Source organism: Hyla sarda, chromosome 1 (assembly GCF_029499605.1).
Source record: "Hyla sarda isolate aHylSar1 chromosome 1, aHylSar1.hap1, whole genome shotgun sequence".
NCBI classification, from domain to species: Eukaryota; Metazoa; Chordata; class Amphibia; order Anura; family Hylidae; genus Hyla; species Hyla sarda.
The window spans coordinates 422445701-422473579 of record NC_079189.1 but is presented as its reverse complement, the minus strand read 5'-3'; the positions used below and the strand labels follow the sequence as shown (position 1 = coordinate 422473579).

Here is a 27879-nt window from a genome sequence, read left to right as displayed (position 1 = left end):
GGAATCGCCGTAAGGAAGAGAATCTTTGCCTGTACTGTGCCAGTACCGAACATTTTTTGGTGGATTGCCCTATCCGTCCTCCACGTCTGGGAAACGCACGCTCGCACCCAGCTCTCGTGGGTGTGGCGTCTCTTGATGCTAAGTCGGCTTCTCCACGTCTCACGGTGCCTGTACGGATTTCTACTTCAGCCAGCTCTTCCCTCTCAGCCGTGGCCTGCCTGGACTCTGGTGCTTCTGGGAATTTTATTCGGGAGTCCTTGGTGAATAAATTCCGCACTCCGGTGACCCGTCTTGTCAAGCCACTCCACATTTCCGCGGTCAACGGAGCCAGGTTGGATTGCACCGTGCGTTACCGCACGGAGCCCCTCCTAATGTGCATCGGACCTCATCACGAGAGAATTGAATTTTTGGTCCTTCCCAATTGCACTTCCGAAATTCTCCTTGGACTACCCTGGCTTCAACTCCATTCCCCAACCCTGGATTGGTCCACTGGGGAGATCAAGAGTTGGGGGCCCTCTTGTTTCAAGGACTGCCTAAAGCCGGTTCCCAGTACCCCTTGCCGTGACCCTGTGGTTCCTCCTGTATCCGGTCCCCCTAAGGTCGTTAGGGACTCTGCCTGCCACAGAAAATGCCTCTCCCCCCCTCCCAGTCCCTTCAGGCAAGCCTCTGTGTCCCCTCATGGCTCCCGTCCTTGTGTCTCCCTGCCCCGTGCCAAGCTTCACCCTCTGCCCTCCCTCCCCATTCCTACTCCTGCTGTACTGCCTGTCATTGAGGAAACCATCCATTCCTTCCCGGTGTCCTCATCCCAGGGGAGGCAGTCACCGGACAAAAAAAAGGGGAGACCTAAGGGGGGGGGTACTGTTACGCCTAGCGCTCCGGGTCCCCGCTCCTCCCCGGAGCGCTCACGGCGTCTTTCTCCCTGCAGCTCCCCGGTCAGTCCCGCTGACCGGGAGCGCTGCACTGTCATGGCCGTTGGGGATGCGATTCGCACAGCGGGACGCGCCCGCTCGCGAGTCGCATCCCAGGTCACTTACCCGTTCCCGTCCCCTGCTGTCATGTGCTGGCGCGCGCGGCTCCGCTCTCTAGGGCGCGCGCGCGCGCCAGCTCCCTGAGACTTAAAGGGCCAGTGCACCAATGATTGGTGCCTGGCCCAATCAGCTTAATTGGCTTCCACCTGGTCCCTGACTATATCTAACCTCCTCCCATGCACTCCCTTGCCGGATCTTGTTGCCATTGTGCCAGTGAAAGCGTTTCCTTGTGTGTTCCTAGCCTGTGTTCCAGACCTCCTGCCGTTGCCCCCGACTACGATCCTTGCTGCCTGCCCTGACCTTCTGCTACGTCCGACCTTGCTTCTGTCTACTCCCTTGTACCGCGCCTATCTTCAGCAGTCAGAGAGGTTGAGCCGTTGCTAGTGGATACGACCTGGTCACTACCGCCGCAGCAAGACCATCCCGCTTTGCGGCGGGCTCTGGTGAAAACCAGTAGTGACTTAGAACCGATCCACTAGCACGGTCCACGCCAATCCCTCTCTGGCACAGAGGATCCACTACCTGCCAGCCGGCATCGTGACATTTATGAAGTTGAGGCAGCTTGTTGAAATGTATGAGGCAACACACAGCTATCTGCCCCTCTCTGTAATACAATGCTGAAAAAAGTGACTGGGATGTTAATGGCTGCAGTACAAATCTTTTTCAGTGAAAAAAAACACTGCTCTCTGTCCACCAGAACGCTAATGTGACTAGGATGTGAAACGCTGCTGGAATGAGCTTTTCTGTGTAACACACATAGCGATGTCCGTCCTATCTGTATGCAGTGTAATGAATGATATGACGAGCCACAAAATGTCTGCCGAATATAAAGGGCTGTGACATCACAGGAGTGACTGGCTGCTGATAGGCTGCTTCCTGCATGTGATTCAGGGTTATCCCGCCTACTTCCCTTCCTGCCTTGCTTTCCAGCCTTCGCAGCATTCCTTGCCCCATGTACTAACATGTAGATCTGCCATTTTAGATGCCCTGGAGCCTGGACCGCAGGAAATGGAGTATAATGAAGCAAATCGCGAGTTAGAATCGCGGCAATATTCGCATTCATTGCAAATTCGTAACAAATTTGGGTTTGTCAGCTTCGATTGGCTCATCTCTAGTTTTCAAGGTTTTGTCAATTTTGGCAAGTTGCCCACGCCCTGTTGCATTAAAGCATTACCGGCTGCTGTGGCAAATACAACATGTACAAAAAAGAAAGTTGCAACAGCACTCTTGGTCAAAAAATGGAGGCTCTTAGCGCACTTTTTGATCAAAATGTGTCCCCCCATCCACCACGCGGAGGTGGCCTCATATCGGATGGGACCCTAACATGATAACTCACCTCTGCTGTGCATATAGCCTCTGACTGTGTGACATGTTGGATCAGCCATTGACTAAACCACCTCCAGTCTGAGAGGGGTGGGGTGCACGGCTAAAGAGGGTGCCACACCCCCCAACTTACAAAGTAAAAACAAGAGGAAAAATAGCCAGCACAACAACCTAATACAAGGTTGTATTAGGTTGTTGTGCTGGCTATTTTTCCTCTTGTTTTTACTTTGTAAGTTGGGGGGTGTGGCACCCTCTTTAGCCGTGCACCCCACCCCTCTCAGACTGGAGGTGGTTTAGTCAATGGCTGATCCAACATGTCACACAGTCAGAGGCTATATGCACAGCAGAGGTGAGTTATCATGTTAGGGTCCCATCCGATATGAGGCCACCTCCGCGTGGTGGATGGGGGGACACATTTTGATCAAAAAGTGCGCTAAGAGCCTCCATTTTTTGATCAAGAGTGCTGTTGCAACTTTCTTTTTTGTACATGTTGTATTTGCCACAGCAGCGGGCACCTGTGTATTAGGTTGTTGTGCTGGCTATTTTTCCTCTTGTTTTTACTTTGTAAGTTGGGGGGTGTGGCACCCTCTTTAGCCGTGCACCCCACCCCTCTCAGACTGGAGGTGGTTTAGTCAATGGCTGATCCAACATGTCACACAGTCAGAGGCTATATGCACAGCAGAGGTGAGTTATCATGTTAGGGTCCCATCCGATATGAGGCCACCTCCGCGTGGTGGATGGGGGGACACATTTTGATCAAAAAGTGCGCTAAGAGCCTCCATTTTTTGACCAAGAGTGCTGTTGCAACTTTCTTTTTTGTACATTAAAGCATTACCGTATTTATCGGCGTATAACACGCACTTTTTAGGCTAAAATTCTTAGCCTAAAGTCTATGTGCGTGTTATACGCCGATACACCCCCAGGAAAGGCAGGGGGAGAGAGGCCGTCGCTGCCCGCTTCTCTCCCCCTGCCTTTCCTGGGGTCTAGAGCCCTGCTGCCGGCCCTTCTCTCCCCCTGGCTATCGGCGCCGCTGCCCGTTCTGTCCCCCTGACTATCGGTGCCGGCGCCCCATTGCCAGCGCCGATAGTCAGGGGGAGAGAAGCGGCGCCGACAGCCAGGGGGAGAGAAGGGGCAGCGGCAGCCATTGCCGGCGCCGCTGCCCCGTTGCCTCCCCCCATCCCCGGTGGCATAATTACCTAGGTCGGGTCCGCGCTGCTGCAGGCCTCCGGCGTGCGTCCCCGGTGTCGTTGCTATGCGCTGCACGGCGCGGCGCATGACGTCAGTGCGCCGCACCGTGCATAGCAACGACGCAGGGGATGCGCGCTGGAGGCCTGCAGCAGCGCGGACTCGACCCAGGTAATTATGCCACCGGGGATGGGGGGAGGCAACAGGGCAGCGGCGCCGGCAATGGGTGCCGCTGCCCCTTCTCTCCCCCTGGCTATCGGCGCTGGCACCGATAGTCAGGGGGAGAGAAGGGCCGGCAGCAGGGATCTAGACCCCAGGAAAGGCAGGGGGAGAGAAGCGGGCGGCAACGGACTCTCTCCCCCTGCCTTTACTGGGGGTGTATCGGGGTATACACGCGCACACACGCACCCTCGTTTTACCATGGATATTTGGGTAAAAAACTTTTTTTACCCAAATATCCTTGGTAAAATGAGGGTGCGTGTTATAGGCCGGTGCGTGGTATTCCCCGATAAACACGGTACATTACTACCAAAAATGTGAGGCAATCCTTTTTTGGCAAATGTGAGGCAATCCTTTATGTAAAACTTGGTCCAGGCTGGTTTACATCACATGTTTTCATCCCATGGAAATGTCCTACTTTTTCTTTCAGGGTTAAAAAAAAGGTACCGTTTTCTTTTAAATAGGATGATGCCTAACCCATTTTCTCCTGTTGCCATTTACTTCAATTTGACAATAAACAGTATCAGTCTGGATCCTGACCTCAATAGGGCAGAAAAAAGGAACCTGCATCATTTTTGTGTCCTGTTGCATCGTGCTTTAAAGGGATTGACTGGGCAAAAAAAGGTTCTACCTATAAATGGCTTACCGAAAATGTTGTTGTTTTGCTGAATTTTGCAATTAATAGACCTAAACTTATACTAGACACTTTACAGATGCTGTGCCCATACATTAAATGGGAAGTGCGTGAAAACCCACCAATGTAGCTGTATATATGTATATATATATATATATATATATATATATAAACAAAAGGGCAACAGCACTAAAAAAAGTCCAAACAATATATAAGAGAAGGTGCAGGCAACCTGTAAAAGGATCAAGTCCAACGATCCATCCAAATGTAAAAAAGGAAGATCAGGGCAGCACTCCAATAGTGTGAAAAAAAGATTAAATTTATTCCATCAAAACAATGTGCAAAACAGCAGCGACGTTTCGATCCTCTCCAGGAGCTTGAAAAAGATCCTGGAGAGGATCGAAACGTCGCTGCTGTTTTGCACATTGTTTTGATGGAATAAATTTAATCTTTTTTTCACACTATTGGAGTGCTGCCCTGATCTTCCTTTATATATATATATATATATATATATATATATATATATATATATATATATATATATTGCATTGGTGTCCCAGGAGAACCACATTATTATAAGTACCTTTTTAGTGCCATACTGTATTGCAATGTAAGAGAATATATGCAGATAGGCATAAACATTTCATTTAGGGATGTAGAATAAGTGAGTAAACAATAGATTTGTATTAACTGTAGCTGATCACAATATATCAGTTAACAAACATTTGCTGATTTATAATGATGGTACTAAAAATCTTCATGCAATAGGAAAGCTGAATACTATTAGAGCAATTGTGGTTGGTAATGTGATGTGGAGATACAGCCACAAAGCCAACATCATTACAACCACATTTGTATAGGTCTAAAGCACAACAACTCTGTTAGATTATATGGGTCATGGCGAGAGTCGGAGTATAGAGCAATAAGACATTTTGTGGTTAAGGAAATGTCCCCTTTTTATTTCCTTCTATAGAAGACTAACTTTGTTCTGTATGACTGGGCAGGATCAATGAAGAATATATAATAATTAAAATATAGTACTCTAAGTCTAACTTGGATGATGTAATTAGTTCATTGCATATACGAAGAAAGATATGTGAGTGACCAACTTTGTGTTTTGATGTGAACCAAACATAACGTCTTTTAAAGGGTCACTTACTTTTTATACAACTTCTGCTCTTTCAGTAGTATAAGGGAGCAGTATTTAAAGTGCAATTCACTTCAGTGAAAATGTTTGCTGTTTTTTACAATGAAAATTTTTTTTGATGACAAGTTTTAGTCAATGAATTTGTTGTTCACTCCAGATTGTTAGGTTTAATCTAGTTCTAGTAACAGAGACACCAAGACAGAACAAAGGAAGTGGGAGCAGGCTATCATCACAGGCTCACTGTACAGACCTGCCTCTGTTATCAGCAAGGACTGCTACTCTACTGTCTTTGCTATTAGCCACAGGTTTGCTGCTCTTATGTTTCTGCTATCAGCCATAGGGTTGCTGCTCTACTGTCAGCCTCAGGATTGCGGTTCTACTGTCTCTGTTATTCACTACATGATTGCTGCTCTGTCTCTATCAGAAATAGGATCGCTGCCTTACTGGTTCTGAAATCAGCCAAAGGATTCCTGCTCTGTTGTCTCTGCTATCAGCCACATGATTTCTGCTCTACTGTCTCTGTAACCAGTCACAGCACTGATGCTCTACTGTCTTTGTTATCTACCACAAAATTGCTGCTCTCCTGCCTCTGCTATCAGCCATAGAATTGCTGGTCTACTGTCTCTTCTACTGGCCCAAGTATACTAGCTCTTATGTCTCTGCTATAAGCAACAGGATTGCTGCTCTACCATCTCTATTATCAGCCATATGATTTCTGCTCTACTGTCTCTGTAACCAGCCACAGCACTGATGCTCTACTGTCTTTGTTATCTACCACAGAATTGCTGCTCTCCTGCCTCTGCTATCAGCCATAGAATTGCTGCTCTACTGTCTCTTCTACTGGCCCAAGTATACTCGCTCTTATGTCTCTGCTATACGCAACAGGATTGCTGCTCTATTATCAGCCACATTATTTCTGCTCTACTTTCTCTGTAACCAGCCACAGGACTTCTGCTCTACTGTCTTTGTTATCTATCACAGAATTGCTGCTCTCCTGCCTCTGCTATAAGCAACAGGATTGCTTCTCTACCATCTCTATTATCAGCTACAGGATTGTGGCTGTTCTGTCTCTGTTAACCACCACAGATGTGCTGTTCTTGTGCCTCTGATATAATCCATAGTATTCCTGCTCTACTGTCTCTGTTATCAGCCATAGGATTGCTGCTCTACAGTCTCTGTTATCAACCACAGGACTGCAGCTCTAAAGTCTCTGTTATCAACCACAGGACTGCAGCTTTACTGCCTCTGTATCAGCCATAAGCTTGCTTACTCTGCTATAAGCTACAGGATTGTTGCTCTACTGTCTCTGCTATCAGCCAATTGATTTTTTTGCTCTACTATCTCAGGATTGCGGCTCTACTGTCTCGCTATAAACCACAGGATTGCTGCTCTAAAGTCTCTGCTATCACCCATATTTTTTGCTCTTCTGTATCTGCTATCAGCCACAGGATTGCTGCTCTCAAGCATCTGCTATCGCCAATAGTTTTAATGCTCTGATGACCTGACTGCTGTCTCTTATCATATGGATCTAAAACCTGCCTATGTAAGTATTCTGGGCTGTTAAAGGGGTACTCCAGTGGAAAAGATTTTTTTAAATCAACTGGTGCCAGGAGGTTAAACAGATTTGTAAATTACTTCCATTAAAAAATCTTTACCTTTCCAGTACTTGTTAGCAGCTGTATGCTACAGAGGAAATTCTTTTCTTTTTGAATTTCTTTTTTGTCTTGTCCACAGTGCTCTCTGCTGACACCTGATGCCAGTATCAGGAACTGTCCAGAGCAGAGCCGGTTTGCTATGGGGATTTTTTTCCTGCTCTGGACAATTCTTGCTATAGGCATCAGGTGTCAGCATAGAGCACTTGGGACAAGACAAAAAAGAAATTCAAAAATAAAAGAATTTCCTCTGTAGTATACAGCTGCTAAAAGTACTGGAAGGGTAAAGATTTTCAATAGAAGTAATTTACAAATCTGTTTAACTTTCTGGCACCAGTTGATTTAAAAAAAATGTTTTCCACCACAGTACCCCTTTAACTATAATACTGTTAACTATAATGTTGTCTGCTAGCCAGCATTAACGTTAGTGATCAGTTACATTACTATATACCTATGTCTGTGTGCTGGATTTAAGGCTTGTTCATTTAGCATCACTGTGGATTTCTTTTTTTTTTTTTTTTTACTTTAGATTTTTATTAAAGTTTTTCAGTACAGAAAAAAAACAACGCAAGATATATTCTAGACACAAAACATGAGTTAGAAACAGGCACCAGGAAAATATCAGGCAGTAAGTAGGTCGACTGAGCAAGGAATTTCACAGGCATCTACAATACACAGCTGCCAATCAGTGCATATACTTTATGAAATCTCCTGGGTAAGCCCCAAAAAGGCCCGCTGTCAGGCCCCTACAAAACAGAAAAGAACAATTCTCTACAAGACAAAACAAACAGAGACAGAATCAGCATCAGAAGAAGTAGGAGAACTAAGGAGGTTTCCTATCCGAGAACTTATCCCAGGGCTCCCAGACAGACAGGAAGAGAGGTAAGGAATTATTCAGTGAGGCGGTAAGGGATTCAAGAGAACGTATCTCCCTGATTCTCGCTACTAGATCCATCTCAGATGGAGGAAGGGGTTGCTTCCAGCATTTCGCAATAAAAGTTTTAGCCACTAAGACCATGTGCATGAACAACTTGAAAGGACGTTTGGGTAAGGTCTTACTGGAGAGGTACAAGACCAGGGGGTCCAAGAGGACCTGAACCACAAGCACTTCCGCCACCAGCCTTTTCACCACTTCACAATAAGGAACAATCATAGGGCAGGACCAGAATATGTGAAAGACTGTGAACTTGGGTTCAATTTATTAAGCAGTGCAGGGGTATGATACCAGCCCATTAACATTTTAAATTGCGTTTCTTTATGGCTACACAAATGGAGGCCTTAGAAGCCTGCTGCCATATTATCCACCATTAGGGCAGGGGGATAATGATGTTCAAAACCTCCTCCCAACGACTCATGTAATGATGAGATGGGGCATTCCCATCAGGGGGAGCACTCATAATAGAGTAAATGTCAGACAGAAAACCCTTTGTCTGTGGCCCTGAGCGGCACAACCGCTCGAAGGCCATAGGCAGGGAAACCGCATGAGTTCTCATCAATGAAGTCGTTCGGAGGAGGGAAGACCATGTCGGGAAACTAAGTTCTCAAAGGAAAGCAATGTACGGGATAAGGGGTCAACTAAGTCTGCACAACAGAAGAGGCCCCTACCTCTCCACTCCCTAACCATACTGGAAGTGAGGCTCAGGGGAAAAGCTGGATGGTAGAGGAAAGACTGCAGGGGGGGGGGGAGAACGGGGAGAAAAGACGGAATTTCCTGAAGCAATACCCCCATACATATCTACAGAAGGACATGGGTCCCAGCAAGGGGTCTGGGGGAACTGGATAGGGAGAGGGACTCCAGAGTAATGTATTTGGGTGGATCGGTGCCAACCACAATTTCTCAAGTTCCACCCAACAGCTATAAGGATGATATGCGGTCCAGGCAGCTAGATGGCATAGATGAGCAGCCCAATAATAACCAGTAACATCTGGTACAGACAGGCCCCCAATATGCCTACCCGCCAACATAACTGACATCAGGAGGTGATGCCTCTTACCATCCTAGATAAAACAAAAAAATTGCTGATTGGAACATTCGCAGGGCATACAACAGTACTCGAACAGGAAGCGTTTCCAAAAAATAAAGCAATTTAGGAAGTATGGTCATTTTTACCACCACTATAGGCCTAAAAAAGGAGATATATTGGGACCGCCACTTTTCCATGAGTGATCGAAGGTGTCATTGTAGAGAGAGGGGTAGCTGGAAGTGAGGTGGACACCCAGATAGGTAATAGCAGCGGGAGACCACCGGAAAGAATAGGCAGCTCGCAGTTGAGCAGAAAGAGGAGGCGGGAGGTTCAAAGGTAGTACTTCAGTTTTAGAGCGATTAATTTTATAGCCAAAAACAATACCATAAGAACGTAGAACCTTGTAAAGGTTAGGGAGAGAAGTCCTAGGTCTCGAGAGGGTGAGAAGAACATCGTCAGCAAAGAGGCAGATTTTAAACTTTCTATCATGGAGAGCAATATCAGGGATGTCCACATTCCCCCCGGTTCATGGCAGCTAGGGGTTCAATACATAAAGCAAAAATCAGGTTAACCACATCTATCAGATCAATTACCCGCCTCGTGTTATTACCCCCCTGATGGCAAGATATGAAGCCCACCTGATCTTTATGGATGAGGGAGGGAGGAGACGTCCTGATGGCAAGGAGTTAACTTCCGTTATTTCCTCAAGCGTGTTCAGAGGATTTAAGGTAGCTCGATCAGTCGCCATGAGAGATGATAGGTGGCACTCCGAAAGAAAAGAGTCCAACAGGGCACCACGTTCCCCAGGATCAGAAGGTAGTTGGGAAGGAAGAGAGTAAAGCTTAGAGTAGTAGCTAAAGAGGCGAGAGATAGCATCAGGGTGATTGTGAAGAGTGCCAGAGGGGTCTTTCAGAGCCGAGGGCACCTAGGCCGCAGCACGGTCTCTCAAACATCTAGCTAGCATCAAGTGGGCCTTGTTACCCTTCTCGTAAAACTGCTGTTTAGCATAGAGAAGCTGTCGTTCCACTTTACGGAGTGCAAGCTCACCCAGTTGGGCACAGGCCGCGACCAGACGCCTCAGCACCGGAAGGGTAGAAGTGAAAAGCAAAGCAGCCTCAAGGGTACGAATTTGCGATTCCAACTCCCAGGTTCGAGCCAAGGCATCACGTTTTAAATGGGAGCCCAGAGCAAAACAGTTCCCTCTAACTACCAAGCCTAAGAAGAGACAGAATCCTGGTTGAGAGTAAAATATTCGACTATAGAGGCCTGCATCGATTCCCGGGAGGGAAAGGATTTGGGTCAAGAGTCATTAAGATGCCAGTGGCAGCGCCGGAGAGAGGAGGAGAAAGGAGAGAAAGACAGAAGGACTGGACTATGGTCAAACCAAGAAATAGGGTCAAGGGAAGCAGAAGAGAGCATGCTAACCATAGGTAAATTGCCAAAAAAGTAGCCTGTATGGGTATGTAGTTTGTGTGGGTGGGAGTAGAACGAGAATGTTTTGTCAGTAGGGTGATTAATACGCCACAGGTCATATAAGGAGGAGGAGCATATCAATCGACGGAACAAAGAAGCGAGACGCAGTTGGGCAGGAGGGGCAGGACTACCAAGGGCTGAGTAATGGTCCATAGAGGGGAAAAAATAAGGTTACAATCGCCGCCAAAAAGCCAAGACAATGGGGGATATTTACTTAATCGAGCGAGGACTAGACACAAAAACGGGATCTGAGATGCGTTAGGCGCATAGATGTTGCATAGCAGCAAAGGTTTACCTCCAAGGGAGCCCTCCACTATCACGCACCGTCCTTGGGGGTCAGTATAGGAGGAAGAGACCTGGATGGGACAGGACCAGTAGATCAAGATTGCCACTCCAGCAGTCTTCCTACCTGAAGTGGCCGAAAAAGCAAGCGGGTAAAGATGGTGTAGAAATTGGAAAGAGCCAGAGTGATAAATGTGTGTTTCCTGAAGAAAAACTATATCAGCCCTCTGCAAGACCAACTCCTGTTGCAGGAGGTGCTGCTTAGGGAGGAGTTGAGGCCCTTAATATTCAGGGAAACACACTAAGCCATGATCTAGAATAAGGGGGGAGAGGAAGCTGAAAGAGAAAATGCACTCACCCAAGTGAGAGGAAAGGATTCCCACAGCCATGAGCACCATCAAGGGATGTAGAAGTCAAGGGGAAACTTCGCCGCCTCTGGAAACCTAGAAGAGAAGAGGGAGGGGAGGGTAGGACACATAAGGAAAGGGAGAGACAAGACATACCACAAAAGATAAGACAAAAAATACAGAGACATAAGAACAAGGACAAGAAAACAACAAATCAAGAAATAAACCATTGACCACCAGGTCAAAGATGAGGCACATAACAGCAGCAAAATCGAGGTGCATAGGCACCTCCAAAGTATAATTTCGTTTGGGAAGGCTTCGTGGGGGAGATGAGAGAAAATCGTCAAGAAAAGACGGAACCAGCCCAAAAAGGCCCACCCCACAAGGCCATGCCAAAGGTACCAGGTATAGATGACCGCCAAAAAGGACATAGGATACATTAATTACAACAGCCTAATAAAGGACATAGGATACATTAATTACAACGGCCTAATAAGTGCAAAATAAAAACAACAAACAATGCATCCAAGGAATGAATCTAGGAAAAGCAAAGTCCCATAGGCACTAGGGAAGCACAAGCAAGCATCCAGGCCCCATCTCAAGTAGGTGCGGGGGGGGGGAGCCATGTCGGCCAGGGGGGGACTGCCTTCCTGTTCCCTCCAGACCATTGATTGCGGACCGGTTGCCACACGGGAAGGAGAAGTGGAGGGGAGAGGCCCCAGTCCATCACTTGAGGAGTAGGAATGTCCAGGGTGGAGAGGAAAGTCAGGATATCAGAGTGTGAACGCAAAACAGCAGAGAGTCCATCTTTGTGGGCTTGTAGAGCAAGGGGGAAGTTCCAGCGGTAAGGGATATGGTGATCTTGGAAGACAGCCAAAAGTGGTTGGACTAGCCGTCTCCTCCTGAGGGTGATCCATGAGAGGTCTTGATACAGCTGAATAGGAGCACCATGAAAGTCGAAGTTCCGCTGGGATCGGGCCTTAGCCATAATAGCTTCTTTGAGTTGGAAGTCAACAGATGACGTCTCTAGAGGGGCCATTGGAGGGCTTGGAGCGAAGGGCTCGGTGCACCCTATCCAGTTTGATCTTATGGGATGGGGATTCACCCAGGAGAAGGTTGAAAATAGCTTCCAGAGTAGCATGCAGGTCTTCATCCCGGGTGGTGCGCCTCTTCCAAATTCTCAACTCTGTTTCAAACATGCTGCAAGGCATCTTTGACTTCAGAAATTAGGGAGCAAAAGTCCTCTTTAGTAGGAATTTGAGATAAGAGCTGACAGAGGTCAAAGGGTGTTTGTGTGGGAGCTGGGAGTCCCGAATACTCCAGCTCTATATCAGGGAGACTGTCCCAAGATGATGGCCCCCTACCTTCTGGGGGAGGATGTACCAGATACTAATGCAGGCATCATAGAGGCCCTCGAGGGCACCGAGCCAGGAGTCCCCGCAGGTGGTGCAGCAGAAGACATGCTCCTGGGAGGTTTGGGTGCAGGAGCAGGGAAGGTGCAGACAGGTGGAGAGTCCAGGGTATCCCCAGGAGTAGGGGAGGGAGAAAAGGAGGGGGGAGAGGCCCAGTCCTGTGCAGCAAGCAGGTGACCCAAGGGAGAGGTCTGGGGATCCTGTGCAGCAGAAGTGGCACGCAATCCCGATAAGGGGGGGGGGCTGCAGGGTGTCTGTGGGCCCTTTATGGAGAGGGCACAGCAGAGCAGGAGGCCGGGGAAGAGAGCAAGGAGTCACTCCTGTAGAGGCGGCCGTGTCAGGGTTGAGAGGCTGTGAAGCTGGGGGGACTCCATCTTGTACCTGGAGCCGTGGAGGTGACTTCGCCATCTCCAGGGTCCACGTCGCCTCTGCCTGACCCACTGACTGCACAGGCAGCCTCATCTCTGGCACCCAGGTCAGACAGGAAGCCGCCAGGACTCCGGAGCAAGGAGGTGAGGGACTTTGGGGGTTCATGGAGGGTGCGCTGGTGGCGTTGCGGCTGCAGGGATCTCCCGGTGAGCCGCAGGAGTCCCCAAATGGGAGCGCAGCCAGGAGGCGGAACCAGCAATGGTGGGCAGTCCGGTGGGTCCGGGAGCTGGGGAAGGCCGAAGGAACCTCTGGATGCCACACGGTACCGGAGAAAGGTTCTGGGTAGCAGGGGGTCTCCTGGAGGATCTGCGGAAGGTTTTCCCCATAGAGCTGTTGGCAGTCAGGGCTTAATTAGGCAGGCAGAGGGCCTCGTGGTGCCAGAACTCTAGCACTGAGCAGCCATCTTCCACGGCCCCTCGCCACGCCCCACCATCACTGTGGATTTCTATTGGTATAGTCATCCCTAAGACACAAGTGGCTGTAAAATGCTGAACACTAGGTGTTGCTAGAATGTATAGGGGAAGGATACAGGGCTAACGTACATACAGTTTGTTAGTGACTTGTCAGTGTACAGCAAAGTTCTTACTAACAATTTGATGGGTGACTATCTTCTCTGTTGCCCCAGTGAGTGGGTACACATAGATAGGTGTGCATTCACTGTTGGCAGTCTATTGATCTTTAGCACTTTGAGTCTCCAGATATGGGACATGTCTCCAACTATGGAGAGGAATGCAAAGAGCTTAACAGCAGAAAAGGGGGGAAAGTACAGGAAAGACTATGAACACTGGATTAAATGCTTCCACCAAAGCTATCCATCAGCATCCTATTCTTGGCAGGATGGCAACATATACTGTGCCAGACAGCAGTGGGCGCCATGCATTTCAACTGCCTAAATTTAGTCAACTAGTGAGTTCATTTGGCAAGCTTTCCGCAAATATACTTTATTTTTACCATCTGTGTGATCAAAAATTTTATTTTGTTCATAGTTTGGATGATTCCGCACATTGTGATAACCGAACATGTTTAGTTTTTAGTTTACATTTTTCTATACGAAAATTTTTAGTCTGGAAACTTATAGGATCGTCCAAGTAAAAAAGATGACAATAGAGGGAAGCAAGAAAGGAATCACCTCACCAAGACAGCAAGCTCAGTAAGGCTTTATACTCCTCTGCACACTAAGGTGCCACAGCCGGTGGCATCACCACTGGCAGAGGGGATCGTGTCGGGAACTGACTGAAGCAACTGGAAGAGTGAGTCTCAGGCTCAGAAGGCTTAAGCAGGCTTCATGCTCCTCTGCAGCATCTGCACACTGAGTTGACACAGATGGCTGCATCTCTATTGGCGCAGGGAGGGGATTCAGGGCGGGACCTTGTTGCAGCAACTATCATCGAAGACGTACAATAATCAGGGGGGACATTAATCAGTAATGCTTCACAGAAGCAAATCAACATCCCATCCTCTCTGGCAATTAAATGCACTGCCAGTACCTGTCAACAGTCACCCCACATGTGAGGGCATCAAAGGGCAAGTGCACTAAAAGGTCAGAGGCTTGAGCCCCCTTTTTAGTCTATGTGTGCACATCTCTGCTTTTGTATTGCATTGATCTGTAAGATCAGTGCTCTACATGTACAGTCTGCCTGTGTCAGGCTTTATTAGTGTCTAGTCTAAAGGGCCGGCCTGAAGGCCTTTAAAAGGTCTCTGGCTGCCGTACTTCCAGATCTGCACCCTGCGATTGTGTCGCAGGGGTTCCCATGTAAGCAATGACAAGTGTGGCATCTGTCAAGTCACCCTCTGCAGGGTTAAATTGCTAAGAGTGGACTAAAGTCTGATAACTGGAGTTACAAGCAATTGTAGATAGATAAAGCAGGCACCCACAGCATATGAGTTGGGTTTAGCTCATGAGAACATTCTACATGATGTGACCGCTCAGTCCCATTATGAGGCGTTTCCCATGTAACCAATTCCTCTGTTACTATATCTTATAATTAGGGATGAGCAAATCGAATCTGACGAATCCAAATTCGATACGAATTTCAGAAATAATTCGATTTGCAACGAATACAAATAGTGCCGCGATTCGATCCCGCAAATAGCTTCATTAAACTCCATTTAGTGCAGTACAGGCTCCAGGGCAGCTAAAATGGCAGATTCACATGTGAGGACATAGGACAAGGAATCCTGGAAAGGTGGGAACAAGGGAAGGTGGGATGACCCTGAATCACATGCAGCATGCAGCCTATCAGCAGCCAGCCACCCCTGTGATGTCACAGCCCTATATAATCGGCAGCCATCTTGCGGCCGGTCACTTCAGCTTTTTCTTGCAGAGAGATAGAGAGGGACAGAAAGCGCTGTGTATTGCACAGAAAAGCATTTTTCCAGAAGCGATTCCCTTCCCAGTCACACCACTGTTCTGTTGCACAGAGAGAGAGGGACAGCGTGTGTTGCACAGAAAAGCATTTTTACAGCAGCAAATTATCTCCCAGTCACTATAGCGTTCTATTACAGAGAGGGACCCAGAGCAGTGTGTTGCATACAACAGCAGCGATTCACCTAAAGCCCAAATCCTGCCTAGAAGCACTGTTAGGGAAGGGAGTGAGATTGAAAGAGAGAGAGTGCAATTTAAGGTGTAGTAGACAGGGAGTGTGCTGCAGCACTAGTGTGTACTGCTGGTGTTGTATACAAATACTGTTTTAAGCGTACTGGAGCGTATTGTCCTCCCTTCACAAGTACATACCACATAGGTACATCTAACTGGTGTACTATTTTGTACCTGTTAAAGTCTTAAGGGCCTAGATACTGTGAAAGGCCAGGCAAAAGTACACACTGTCAGGTGTTGTACACAAATACTTTTTTAAGCATACTGGAGCGCATTGTCCTCCCCTCATAAGTGCATACCACATACATACATCTAAGTGGTGTACCATATTATTCCTGCTAAAGTCTTAAGGGCTTAGATACTGTGAAAGGCCAGGCAAAAGTACACACCTGCTGGAGTTGTAGACAAATACAATTTTAAGCATAGTGGAGCGCATTGTACTCCCCTCATAAGTGCATACCACATACGTACATCTAAGTGGTGTACCATTTTGTTCCTGTTAAAGTCTTAAGGGCCTAGATACTGTAAAAGGCCAGGCAAAAGTACACACTGGCTGGTGTTGTACACAAATACTGTTTTTAGCGTATTGGAGCGTATTGTACTCCACCTCATATACGCACTAAGTAGGAGTGGCAGAGGCCTAAATTCATCAGGCAGAGGTTGCAGCAGACTAGGGGCGAGTGGCAGCAGGAGTCGCAGCGAGAGGCCTGAGCTCCTGGTATCAGCTAGCAGTCGTGTCTCATCCAGCAACCCATCTGCCGTCATCGATTGGTTAACACGGTCATTCACTTCATCACAAGTGACATCTGACACTCCCAGTCAACAGTCGGTGGGTTCCTCAGACACAAACCTCAGTTGACATGGCTCCGGAGCAGTCCCTGTCCTCTCATTGCCTCTGTCCTAAGCTGTTCCCTCCCCCACGGAAGTAACTTATGCTGAGGGTTCAGCTCCACTATTTAGTGAGGACGATCTAGAGGACAGTCAGCAGCTACTGCCAAGCCAAGAAGTGGAGGAGAAATCCCCTGCTTCCTCCGCTAGGCGGGCAAGTAGCGATGAGGAGAGTGGCGTGGGAGGTGGTGTTGCGAGCGTTCAGGCTCCTGAAGCAGACACTGTTGAGGAACCTGAGGAGGACATCAGTGACATACAGACACAACTCAATGATGATGAAGCTAATTGCACTTGGGAGCCGGGTGCAGAAGGAGCTTCATCATCATCAGGAGAAGATGGTTACAGGTTGCCCGTGAGGCAGCAGCTGAGCCAGGAAGGTGGAAGTCTGGAAGGTCTGGAGCCAAATGTGCCCGGGGTAGACCACCTGCTTCGTGGCAGCCTACCTTCCTGGGAGGTAGTGAAACAGGGGTTTCTGGAGTCGGCGGCAATAGCAGTCAATTAGTGCGGACTGTTGGTGGAAAAATCAGCTACTCGGCGGTGTGGCAGTTTTTCATCAAGCATCCGGAGGAGGTTAATATAGCCATATGCAAGATGTGTCGGCAAAAGGTGAAGCGTGGCCATGGTCCCAATGTCGGCACCACGGTCCTGCGACAAAATATGCAGCATCACCATAAAGCAGTCTGGAGGAACCGTGGCTTCAATTTGGTGGTCCAGTCTGCTGCATCATCCAGAAGCATGCCGCTCCCTGTTTCAGCCAGCCAAGGCTTCATCACCTCAGCCGAAGGGAGCTGTGTGTCACACCCATCTTCTGTCACTTCAGATGCTCCTGCTCCTCCTACTTCGAGCCAGTCATTCCGCCAGCAATCCATCGTCAAAGCCATGTCCAAGAGACAACAGTATGTGCCCACTCATCCAATGGTGCAAAAGCTGAATGTGCTCCTGTCCAAGTTGCTGGTGCTGCAGTCCCTCCCTTTTCAAGTGGTGGACTCTGCACCTTTCAGAGAACTGATGGCTTGTGCCGAGCCAAGTTGGAGAGTCCCAAGACGTCATTTCTTTGTGAAGAAGGCAGTACTGGCCCTGCACACTTTTGTGGAACAGAAGGTGGGCCAGTCCTTGAGCCTGTTGGTGTGTATCAAAGTGCACGGCAGCGCCAATGTGTGGAGCTGTAACTAAGGTCAGGGACAATACAACAACTTGAACAGGTCACACCGCTTACGCCTCCACGCTCTCAGCCTGTTGGTCCTGTGACAGTATGCGACTCTGCCTCCTCATCCTCCACCGTGTCCTCAGCCTCCACTGCCCGGACAAGTCTCAGTGTCCCTTTAGCATACCATGTATGCAGGGCACGGAGGTGTCACGCTGTTTTTTCACATGGTTTGCCTTGGCAACTGGAGTCATAAAGGGGAGGAACTGCTAACAGTCATTCATGAAGAAATTGAATCATGGCTTACTCCACAAAAACTGGAAATGGGAACCATGGTGACCGAGAAAGGGAAGAACATCTTGTCTGTGCTGCCACAAGGAAGCCTGAGCCATGCGCCCTGCATGGCACACGTGTTCAATTGGGTTGGAAGGAAGGAAACTTTGCATGCACTTCAGCGACTCGTACACGGCAAAGCACACCCTCCTTAAGTTGCAGTGTCAGAATGGCATCCCCAAACATAGCAACAAAGAAGTCTGAGCCATGCGCCCTGCATGGCACACGTGTTCAATCTGGTTGGAAGGAAGGAAACTTTGCATGCACTTCAGCCACTTGTACACCGCAAAGCACACCCTCCTTGAGCTGCAGCGTCAGAACGGCATCCCCCAACATAGTCTGATTTGCGACGTTTTCACAAGTTGGAATTCCACCCTCCATATGTTGGACCGACTATACGTACAGAAAAAAGCCATCACCGATTTCTTGATGATCCAAGCAGATAGTGGGACTCCCCTGTGTAACTTCAATGTCAACCACATGACACCTACCATTTGCTCAGGCCCTCGAGGAAGCCACATTATTAGTCATTCACCAGGATTACGGGATGAATGATGTAATTCCATTGCTTCATTTCTTACATCACGTGTTGGAAACGATGGCTGGTCAGGGCACTGGACACATGGCCCCTACATCTCACGGCCACATGAGACCTGTGGGGGCTGAACTGGAGGGACACAGTGGAGGGGAGGGACACAGTGGAGCACAGTTTAGGTTTCATGAGATAGGTGGTTTTTCTAGTGTTCTGAGAGGAGGAGCAGAAGCAGCTAGAGGAGCTAGAGGGTTATGAGGAAGGCGAGACAGAGGACCCAGACACACCATGGCCGTATGCAGTGGAGATGGAGGCAGGGAGTCCCTCCGAGTCACTTGCACAAATGGCACGATGCATGCTCACTTGCTTGCGTAGTGACCACCAAATTGTCACCATTCAGCAGCGGGATGACTTCTGGCTCTCCATCTTATTGGACCCTCGCTACCGGCACAAAATGGGGACCTTTTTTACATCCGACTATCTGCACCTTTGTCCATCTTCTCGCAGGTCTGACTCAGGGGGCCCTCTGCGCTCACCTTCCACTGCCATGGCTGCTGGGGAGGGGTGGGGTGGCAGGAGCAGTACCAGCTCCATCAGCAGCAGCCTGAGTCTACAGTTGCTGATGAGTAGCTTTCTTCACCCGCATAGTGAAGCAACTCATCAGCAGCAGGTACACCTGGAGCAGGACCTGAACCAGCAGGTGGTGGCATACCTTGACATGGCCATGCCAACACACCTTGAAGATCTGCTGGACTTCTGGGCAGCTAAACTTGATTTGTGGCTGCAACTAGCAGAGTTTGCACTGGAAAAGCTGTCCTGCCCAGCCAGTAGTGTGCCATAAGAGCGGGTGTTTAGTGTAGCGGGGGATATTGTAACCCCAAGGAAGACCCATCTGTCCACGAAAAATGTGGAGAGACTGACCTTTGTGAATATGAATCAGGCAGCCAGGATTTCCACCCACCAATGCCTGATGCATCAGAGTTGGGTGAACATGATGTCAAACCAACACTTCACAAATATGAATAGTGCTAAACATATTTAAGGTGCTGATCCCCAGTTACAGACATGCCACCACATCAGACCATAAGTAAGTATTGAGGATATGCACTACATAAAACTTAACTTTTAATAATATGCTCAGAATAAAATATATGGACCCCAACTTTTTTTGGAAATCGATCAAAAGGAAAGGTGTACAAAAAACACCATGTCCCACCTACACCACTAAGTGTTGATGTGATGCAAAAACCTCTAAAAGGTGGAAGGGAACAACCTATGGTCCATTGAAACCGGTGGGGATAAAAACTTCTCCTGTAAGGCCCATCATTAATTTCCTTCTTGGAAAGTGTTACTCGCCCTAAAAAGGGCGGCCCCACTCAGGAACCTCTCCCTATTTCCCCCTACAAACATTGCCCTTTCCCAGGGATTTTAAGTGGCAATAGAGAGTTTTCTGTGTGGGGCCACCGTTTTTAGGGTGAATAACAATTGCTAAGAAGGGAATTAATAGGGCAAGAGTAGGGCCTTACAGGAGAAGTTTTTACCCCCACCTGTTACAATGGACAATATGTTGTTCCCTTCCACCTTTTCAATGAAAGTGTTACTCGTCTTAAAAAGTGCAGCCCCAATTAGGAACCAATCCCTATTTCCAACTAAAAACCCTGGGAAATGGCAGTGTTTGTAGGTGGAAATAGGGAGAGGTTACTGTTTGGAGCCGCCCTTTTTAGGGTAAGTGTCACTTACAGGGGAAGTGTTTACTCCCACCGGTTACAATGGACCATACGTTGTTCCCTTCCAACTTTTAGAGGTCTTTGCATCACATCATCACTTGGTGGTGAAGGTGGCACATGGTGTTTTTTGCACACCTTCATTTTATTTGATTTAAAAAAACTATTTGGGGTCCATATATTTTATCTTAAGCATATTATTAAAAGTTAAGTTTTACGTAATGCATATCCTCAATACTTACTTGTGCACACTAGCACTTTCACAAAAGAGACCGTTTTCTTCTGCCTACCTGCCTCAGCTACTCTTCTGATCCTGCCACCCACCTAATGCCACACATCTGATGCCAAGTTCCTTTTTTTTTAACCCACCTTCGTCACCAGGTACTGGTATTGCCACATACCACACCACTCTGTCACAGGGTCACTTTCAGGACACAGCATGCCAACTCCAGTCTGTTTTATTCAGCCACTATATGGTCTGCTTATTCTGCCGCCACCTCCATGCTGTGTCATTCAGCCACTATATGGTCTCCTCCTACTGATTCCACCTCCAGGCTCTGTCATTTTGCCGCTCTGCAACAGTAATTATAATAGCGATGCCTCTGATCTGCATGTCATACTGCATAACAGTATTATTTCACTACCCCCAGCACACACCCTATGTGTGTTACAGCAAGGCAAAGTGTTCCACACCCCTATTGAGGCTCTCTGTAGGCCAGAAATAGCCGTTTTTAATAGCGATTTGCCGCGAATAAATTTGGACCGAAACAAATTTTGGGGGAAAATTTAGCGAATCGGCCGAATCAAATTTAAAAAAAATTACTCTCTACTTATAATCAAAAGGAAATGCTGTTTCTTAGACTAAGACATGAGCAAAGATGTTGTTTATCATGGGCTTTTTTCCATTCAATTGCTACCAAGCCATAACTAAGGAGAATAACATTAATGTTGTTTTATTACTACTTCACTGAAGGGGGAGCCACTCTCCAGTGAGCAGCCCACTGCCCCCCATGTTCAGCCATCAAATTAAAATCAAGGAGAACTGCTTTAACAATAGTTTTTATTGTTACCTTTACGAAAGAAAAATTTGGAGGTGTTGAAACTATATTTTCTATAGGGTTCTGTGTCTATCTCTTTATCTCTTGATCTTTCTCATACCATTTAGGACTGGTTCATGAGCACTAAATATAACAATATATATCAACTGCATGTTTTATATCACTCGCCTCATACAGTATAAAGAAAGAAAACAGTAACAGTAGTTACAATTTCCTCTATTTGGGAAATGTAAGATGTCATAGACAAGAAAATAAATGCGGTCTCTATGAAGTGATAGGTGCTATATTTCCAGATATTCCTGATTATTAGATGAAGAATTTAAGTATTTAATAGTCCTATGTAAGCGTAGAGAGAGCCTTTAAGAAGAAAAATAAGATGTTAACATAACATCTTATAACAGCGGTACAGGACTAGAAAAACATGTTAACTTTCTTACAAAAACAGTGCCACACATGTCCACAGGCTATATGTGGTATTGCAGCTTAGCTCCACTCCTTTAGTGGGGTTGGTCTGCAATACATGCACAATCTATTAACAGATTTTGCAGTGTTTTAGACAACAGCCATGTTTTTGAAATCCTGAAAAACACTTGTAATAATCTATAAGATATAGATATAGATATTTGGTAGGATAGATTAGACAGATATTCGGTAGGATTGATAGAAAGACAAATAGATGGATAGATGGCTCTATCTTAGAGAAGGCCAGAAGGAGAAAATCTAAGAACTAAGCATAGTAGTACAGTATTCTTTATTAGAAATCATCAAGTACAAATCAATATGAAGTACTCTTCAAAGTGTCTCTTCAATCAATTCAGAGCAATCATGTCTTTTAATAGGATCCAGTACATTAGAGAAACACTTTGGTGATAACATAGATGCCATTGACTCTAGTAATGATACTAGTTTATCCGCAGAGTGAATGTGTAAATGTTTAGATATGCACCATGGTCCAACATAGGTCCTCCCTTTTCTTTCTCACAACCCCAGCAATGAGAGATAACATTAACCCTTTAACCCCTTAAGAACCAAGCCCATTTTAACCTTAAGGACCAGGCCAATTTTATTTTTGCGTTTTCTTTTTTTCCTCCTCGCCTTCTAAAATCCATAACTCCTTTATATTTCCATCTACAGACCCATAGGCTTGTTTTTTGCATGACCAATTGTACTTTGTAGTGAAACCTCTCATTTTACCATAAAATGTACGGAGAACCCAAAAAAAATTATTAGGGAGGAGATTTAAATGAGAACCACAATTTTGCACATTTTGGAGGGTTTTGTTTTCACACTATACACTTTACGGTAAAAATGACGTGTTCTTTATTCTGTGGGTCAATACGATTAAAATGATACCCATGGCTAGATACTTTTATATTTTTATACCGCTTAAAAAAAATCTAAATTTTTTAGTACAAAATCAGTAATGTAAAATCGCCCTATTTTGACAACCTATAACTTTTTCATTTTTCCATATATAAGGCGGCATGAGGGCTAATTTTTTGCACCGTCATCTGTACTTTTTATCGATACCACATTTGCATATATAAAACTTTTAGATAATTTTTTATAAAAAAATGTTTTATAAAATGTGACAAAAAGCTGCATTTTGGGATTTATTTTTTTATTTTTTACGCTTACGCCATTCACCGTACAGGATGATTAACATTATATTTTGATAGTACGGACATTTACGGCGATACCAAATATGTTTATTTTAAAAAAAATTACGCTTTTTGGGGGGAAAATGGGAAAAACTGACAATTTTCATTTTTATTGGGGGTGGGGATTTTTCACTTTTTTTTACTTTTTATTTTTACATTTTTCAACTTTTATTTTACACTTTTTATGTCCCCATCGCTGCGGGCGATCCGATCATCCATTCAAAGTGCCGCACTGCTGCAGATGCCGTGCTCTGTATTGATCACGGCATCTGAGGGGTTAATGACAGATATAATAGCAGCCGGAACCTTCTGTATATGACCCGAGCACCGTTCCGATGCTCGCGGTCATACACAGGATGTAAATGTACGTCCTGGTGCGAGAAGTCCCGCCAAACCAGGACGTACATTTACGTCCGTGGTCATTAAGGGGTTAAGGGGTTAAGGTTAAGTGCCGCAAATGACCCCCCTTGTCGGCGATCACCGTGGTTTGGCAGTCAATTCTGACCAACCAATCTCAGCATTTCCAGTCCAATCGGGTCTCTGGTGACCCGGTAGCCAGGAAAATAAGGGTGATTGATGCTGTCCGAGACAGCACCAATCACCCCTATGCAGCAGGATTGAGGTGGCACTGGTGCAACCTTACGATCGCCGTGATTGGCCGTCCTGGACCGCTCAATCAATCACAGCCCCTGCTAGGAGGTGCACCCGCTCTGACCCTTGTCCAGAGGACGAGAATGGGTGCACGGAATGTGGGACCGGTGGCAGAACTTACTGTTGTTGTTGGCGGCAGAACTGCTGTTGCATAAGTGCAACTCCCAGCATGCACAGCCAAAGGGTATGCTGGAAGTTGTTATGCAACAGCTGGATGCACACAACTACAACTCTCAGCATGCCATTTGACTCTCTGTGCATGCTGGGAGTTGTAGTTATGGAAGAGCTAGTGGTACTTTTTTCCACTAGCTCTTGCATAACTACAACTTCCAGCATGCAAGGACAAGGGCATGATGGGAGTTATAGTTGTTTGCCTCCAGCTTTTGCGTAACTACAACTCCCAGCATGCCTGAACAGTCAAAAAGCATGCTAGGCATTGTAGTTATGCAACAGTTGAATGTACATAACTACAATTCCCAGCATGCCCTTCGGCTGTCCGTGTATGCTGGGAGTTGTAGTAATGTAATAGCTGGAGGAAAAAAGTGTCACTAGCTCTTGCATAACTACAATTCCCAGCATGCACGGACAGCCAGTGGGCATGCGGGGACTTGTAGTTATGTACATTCAGCTGTTTCATAACTACAACGCCCAGCATGCCTTTTGACTGTCAGGGCATGCTGGGAGTTATAGTTTTGCAACAGCTGGAGGCAGCCTGTTTGGGAAACACTACCATAGGGTATGCAAATCCCTAATTTAGGCCTCAAATATGCAAATCCCTAATTTAGGCCTCAAATGCGCATAGCACTTTCTTGCTCCGGAGCCCAGTTGTATTTCAAGGCAACAGTTAAGAGCCATATCGGATATTTCTGTATTCGGGAAAAATTGTGTTACAAATTTTTGGGTTCTTTTTCTCCTTTTACCCCTTATGAAAAGGAAAAGTTGGGGGCTACACCAGCATGATAGTGTACAAAAATTACATTTTGTAACATGCTTGTGTTGCCTCATGTAAAAGGAGAAAAAGACTCCCAAAATTTGCACCGCAATTTCTCCTGAGTACAGAATTTCCCCATATGTGGATGTAAAGTGCTCTGTGGGCGCACAACATGGCTCAGGAGTGAGAGAGCATCTTGAACATCTGAGGCCTAAATTGGTGATTTGCACTGGGGTCCTTACTCGGGAGAAATTGGGCTACACATTTTTCTTGGGGGGGGGGGTTCTCTTATTATCCCTTGTGAAAATGAAAAATTTAGGGTAACACCAACATTTTAGAGAATAAAAAATCTAATTTTTCATTTTTATATCCCACTTTAACAAAAGTTTGTCAAACAGGTGTGGGGTGTTAAGGCTCACTGTACCCCTTGTTATGTTCCTTGAGGGGTGTAGTTTCCCAAATAGTATGCCATGTGTTTTTTTTGCTGTTCTGGCACCATAGGGGCTTCCTAAATGCGACATGCCTCCTAAAAACCATTTCAGCAAAATTAGCTCTCCAAAAGCCCATTGTCGCTCCTTCCCTTCTGAGCATTGTAGTGCGCACACAGAGCACTTGACATCCACATATGAGATATTTCCATAATCAAGAGAAATTAGTTTGCAAATTTTGGGGGGCTATTTATCCTTTTACCAATTGTAAAAATGAACATAATGGGGCTACAAGAACATGTTTGTGTAAAAAATTTTGATTTCTCCTCCACTTTGCTGCTATTCCTGTGAAACACCTAAAGGATTAACAAACTTTCTGAATGCCATTTTGAATACTTTGAGGGGTGCAGTTTCCATAAATTTATGGGAAATTTCTTACAGAAAGGCCCCTCAAATCCGCTTCAAATTTTCCGTCAAATTATGGAAAATTGCTGCTAAACTTTGAAGCCCTCTAATGTCTCCAAGTAAAGTAGACATACTGTATATGTTAATCAATATATATATATCTCAATAATTTATTTGGCATGTCCATTTTCCTTACAAGCAGAAAGTTTCAAAGTTAGAAAAATTATCCATTTTCAGAATTTTTCAGAAAGCAATGATGCAAGTTTTGACGAAAATTTACTATTATCTTAAAGTAAAATATGTCACGAAAAAACAATATCGGAATCAGAATGATAACTAAAAGCAACTCAGAGTTATTAATGCAATAGTTAAAGAAAAAAAATGGCTTCCATTTAAAAAAGCTTAACCATTCCAGTACTTATCAGCTGCTGTATGCTCCACATGAAGTTATTTTCTTTTTAAATTACTTTTCTGTCTGACCACAGTGCTCTCTGCTGACACCTCTGTCAGTCTCAGGAACTGTCCAGAGCTGGAGCAAATCCCCATAGCAAACCTATCCTGTTCTTGACAGTTCCTGAGACAGACAGAGGTGTCAGCAGAGAGCACTGTGGTCAGACAGAAAATACATTTTAAAAGAAAATAACTTAATGGGGAGCATACAGCCGCTGATAAGTACTGGAAGGGTTAAGATTTTTAAATAGAAGTACTTTACAAATCTGTTTAACATTCTGGCACCAGTTGATTTAAAAAAAATAGTTTTTCACCGGAGTACCCCTTTAAGGTCAAAATTGGCTGCATCCTTAAGGGGTTAAAGGCTCAGCAGACATTTTTTCTAGCTATCTGGTAGCATGAAAAAGTTGGAGACTCTTTTCACTTCTGCTATGTAGCCCCTTCTGAACTAAGACCATTCTGTTACTGTTCAAGTAGGTATATCTAGTTACAAGCTATTTTAAGAGAGACAGTGGCACCGATTCTCAAGGGCTTCCAGCATGCGGCCCAATGTGGCCTGGAGAACATGGGGATGTGGCCTGCTGGAGATTTCCGGTGATAACCACACTTCTAAGAAGAAGCTCTGCACTGAACACGGCAGAGTGTCTCAGCATTGCCAACATGGTGGTGTTCTTCCATCCACCCATGTAAAGTGACAGCAGTCCGTGTGAAGATGTCTCATGCGGAGTCACAGGTCAAAGAGGCTATGTATGACATGACATCGCGTACGTGACCCTACATGTACGGCACGGCTGTGAACCTACGGCAGGAGCTGCTCTCCCTACAAAGCCGCCAAGGACTCACCGATAATGTCATACTTTAGTGATCACACTGATTTCTGCCACTAATCCTACAGATACCAATGCCAACCATGGCATCCATAATGAAAATGGAGGTTCTGTTCGTATGGGCTCATCGGATCTGTGCAATCGCAAGGGTCTGATGAGCACAAATGGCAGTTGGAGGTCTCTCACCTTATGCAGGCAGGATGGCTGATCTTCTTGTGCAGCCTAGAAAGCAAGACTGTACAAGAAGATCGCTGATAGTACTTGTCACGATGCCGGCTGGCAGGAGGTGGATCCTCTGTGCCAGAGAGGGATTGGCGTGGACCGTGCTAGTGGATCGGTTCTAAGTCACTACTGGTATTCACCAGAGCCCGCCGCAAAGCGGGATGGTCTTGCTGCGGCGGTAGTGACCAGGTCGTATCCACTAGCAACGGCTCAACCTCTCTGACTGCTGAAGATAGGCGCGGTACAAGGGAGTAGACAGAAGCAAGGTCGGACGTAGCAGAAGGTCGGGGCAGGCAGCAAGGATCGTAGTCAGGGGCAACGGCAGGAGGTCTGGAACACAGGCTAGGAACACACAAGGGAACGCTTTCACTAGGCACAAGGGCAACAAGATCCGGCGAGGGAGTGCAGGGGAAGTGAGGTATATATATGGAGTGCACAGGTGAACACACTAATTAGAACCACTGCGCCAATCAGCGGCGCAGTGGCCCTTTAAATCGCAGAGACCCGGCGCGCGCGCGCCCTAGGGAGCGGGGCCGCGCGCGCCGGGACAGGACCGACGGAGAGCGAGTCAGGTACGGGAGCCGGGGTGCGCATCGCGAGCGGGCGCCTACCGCATCGCGAATCGCATCCCGGCTGGAGGCAGTATCGCAGTGCACCCGGTCAGTGGATCTGACCGGGGCGCTGCAGTAACGAGAGTGTAGCGAGCGCTCCGGGGAGGAGCGGGGACCCGGAGCGCTCGGCGTAACAGTACCCCCCCCCCCCCTTGGGTCTCCCCCTCTTCTTTGAGCCTGAGAACCTGAGGACCAGACTTTTATCTAGGATATTGTCCTCAGGTTCCCAGGATCTCTCTTCAGGACCACAGCCCTCCCAGTCAATCAGAAAAAAGGTTTTCCCTCTGACCTTTTTGGAGGCCAGTATCTCCTTTACAGGAAAG

General features: G+C 46.7%; 1 protein-coding gene across 5 annotated transcripts in view; it reads right to left on the bottom strand.

Annotated features, from left to right (window-relative positions):
* The window catches only part of CRYBA4 (crystallin beta A4), a 135964-nt gene that overhangs the window by 73101 nt on the left and 34984 nt on the right, over positions 1-27879 (bottom strand). Inside the window, exon 1 of one of the 5 annotated variants that reach the window (XM_056529430.1) lies at positions 11266-11338. The exons of the other annotated variants lie outside the window; for them this stretch is intronic. The gene's annotated coding sequence lies outside the window, so the exon portion shown is untranslated. Of the gene's footprint in view, positions 1-11265; positions 11339-27879 lie in introns of those variants that run through there. 5 annotated transcript variants of the gene reach the window in all.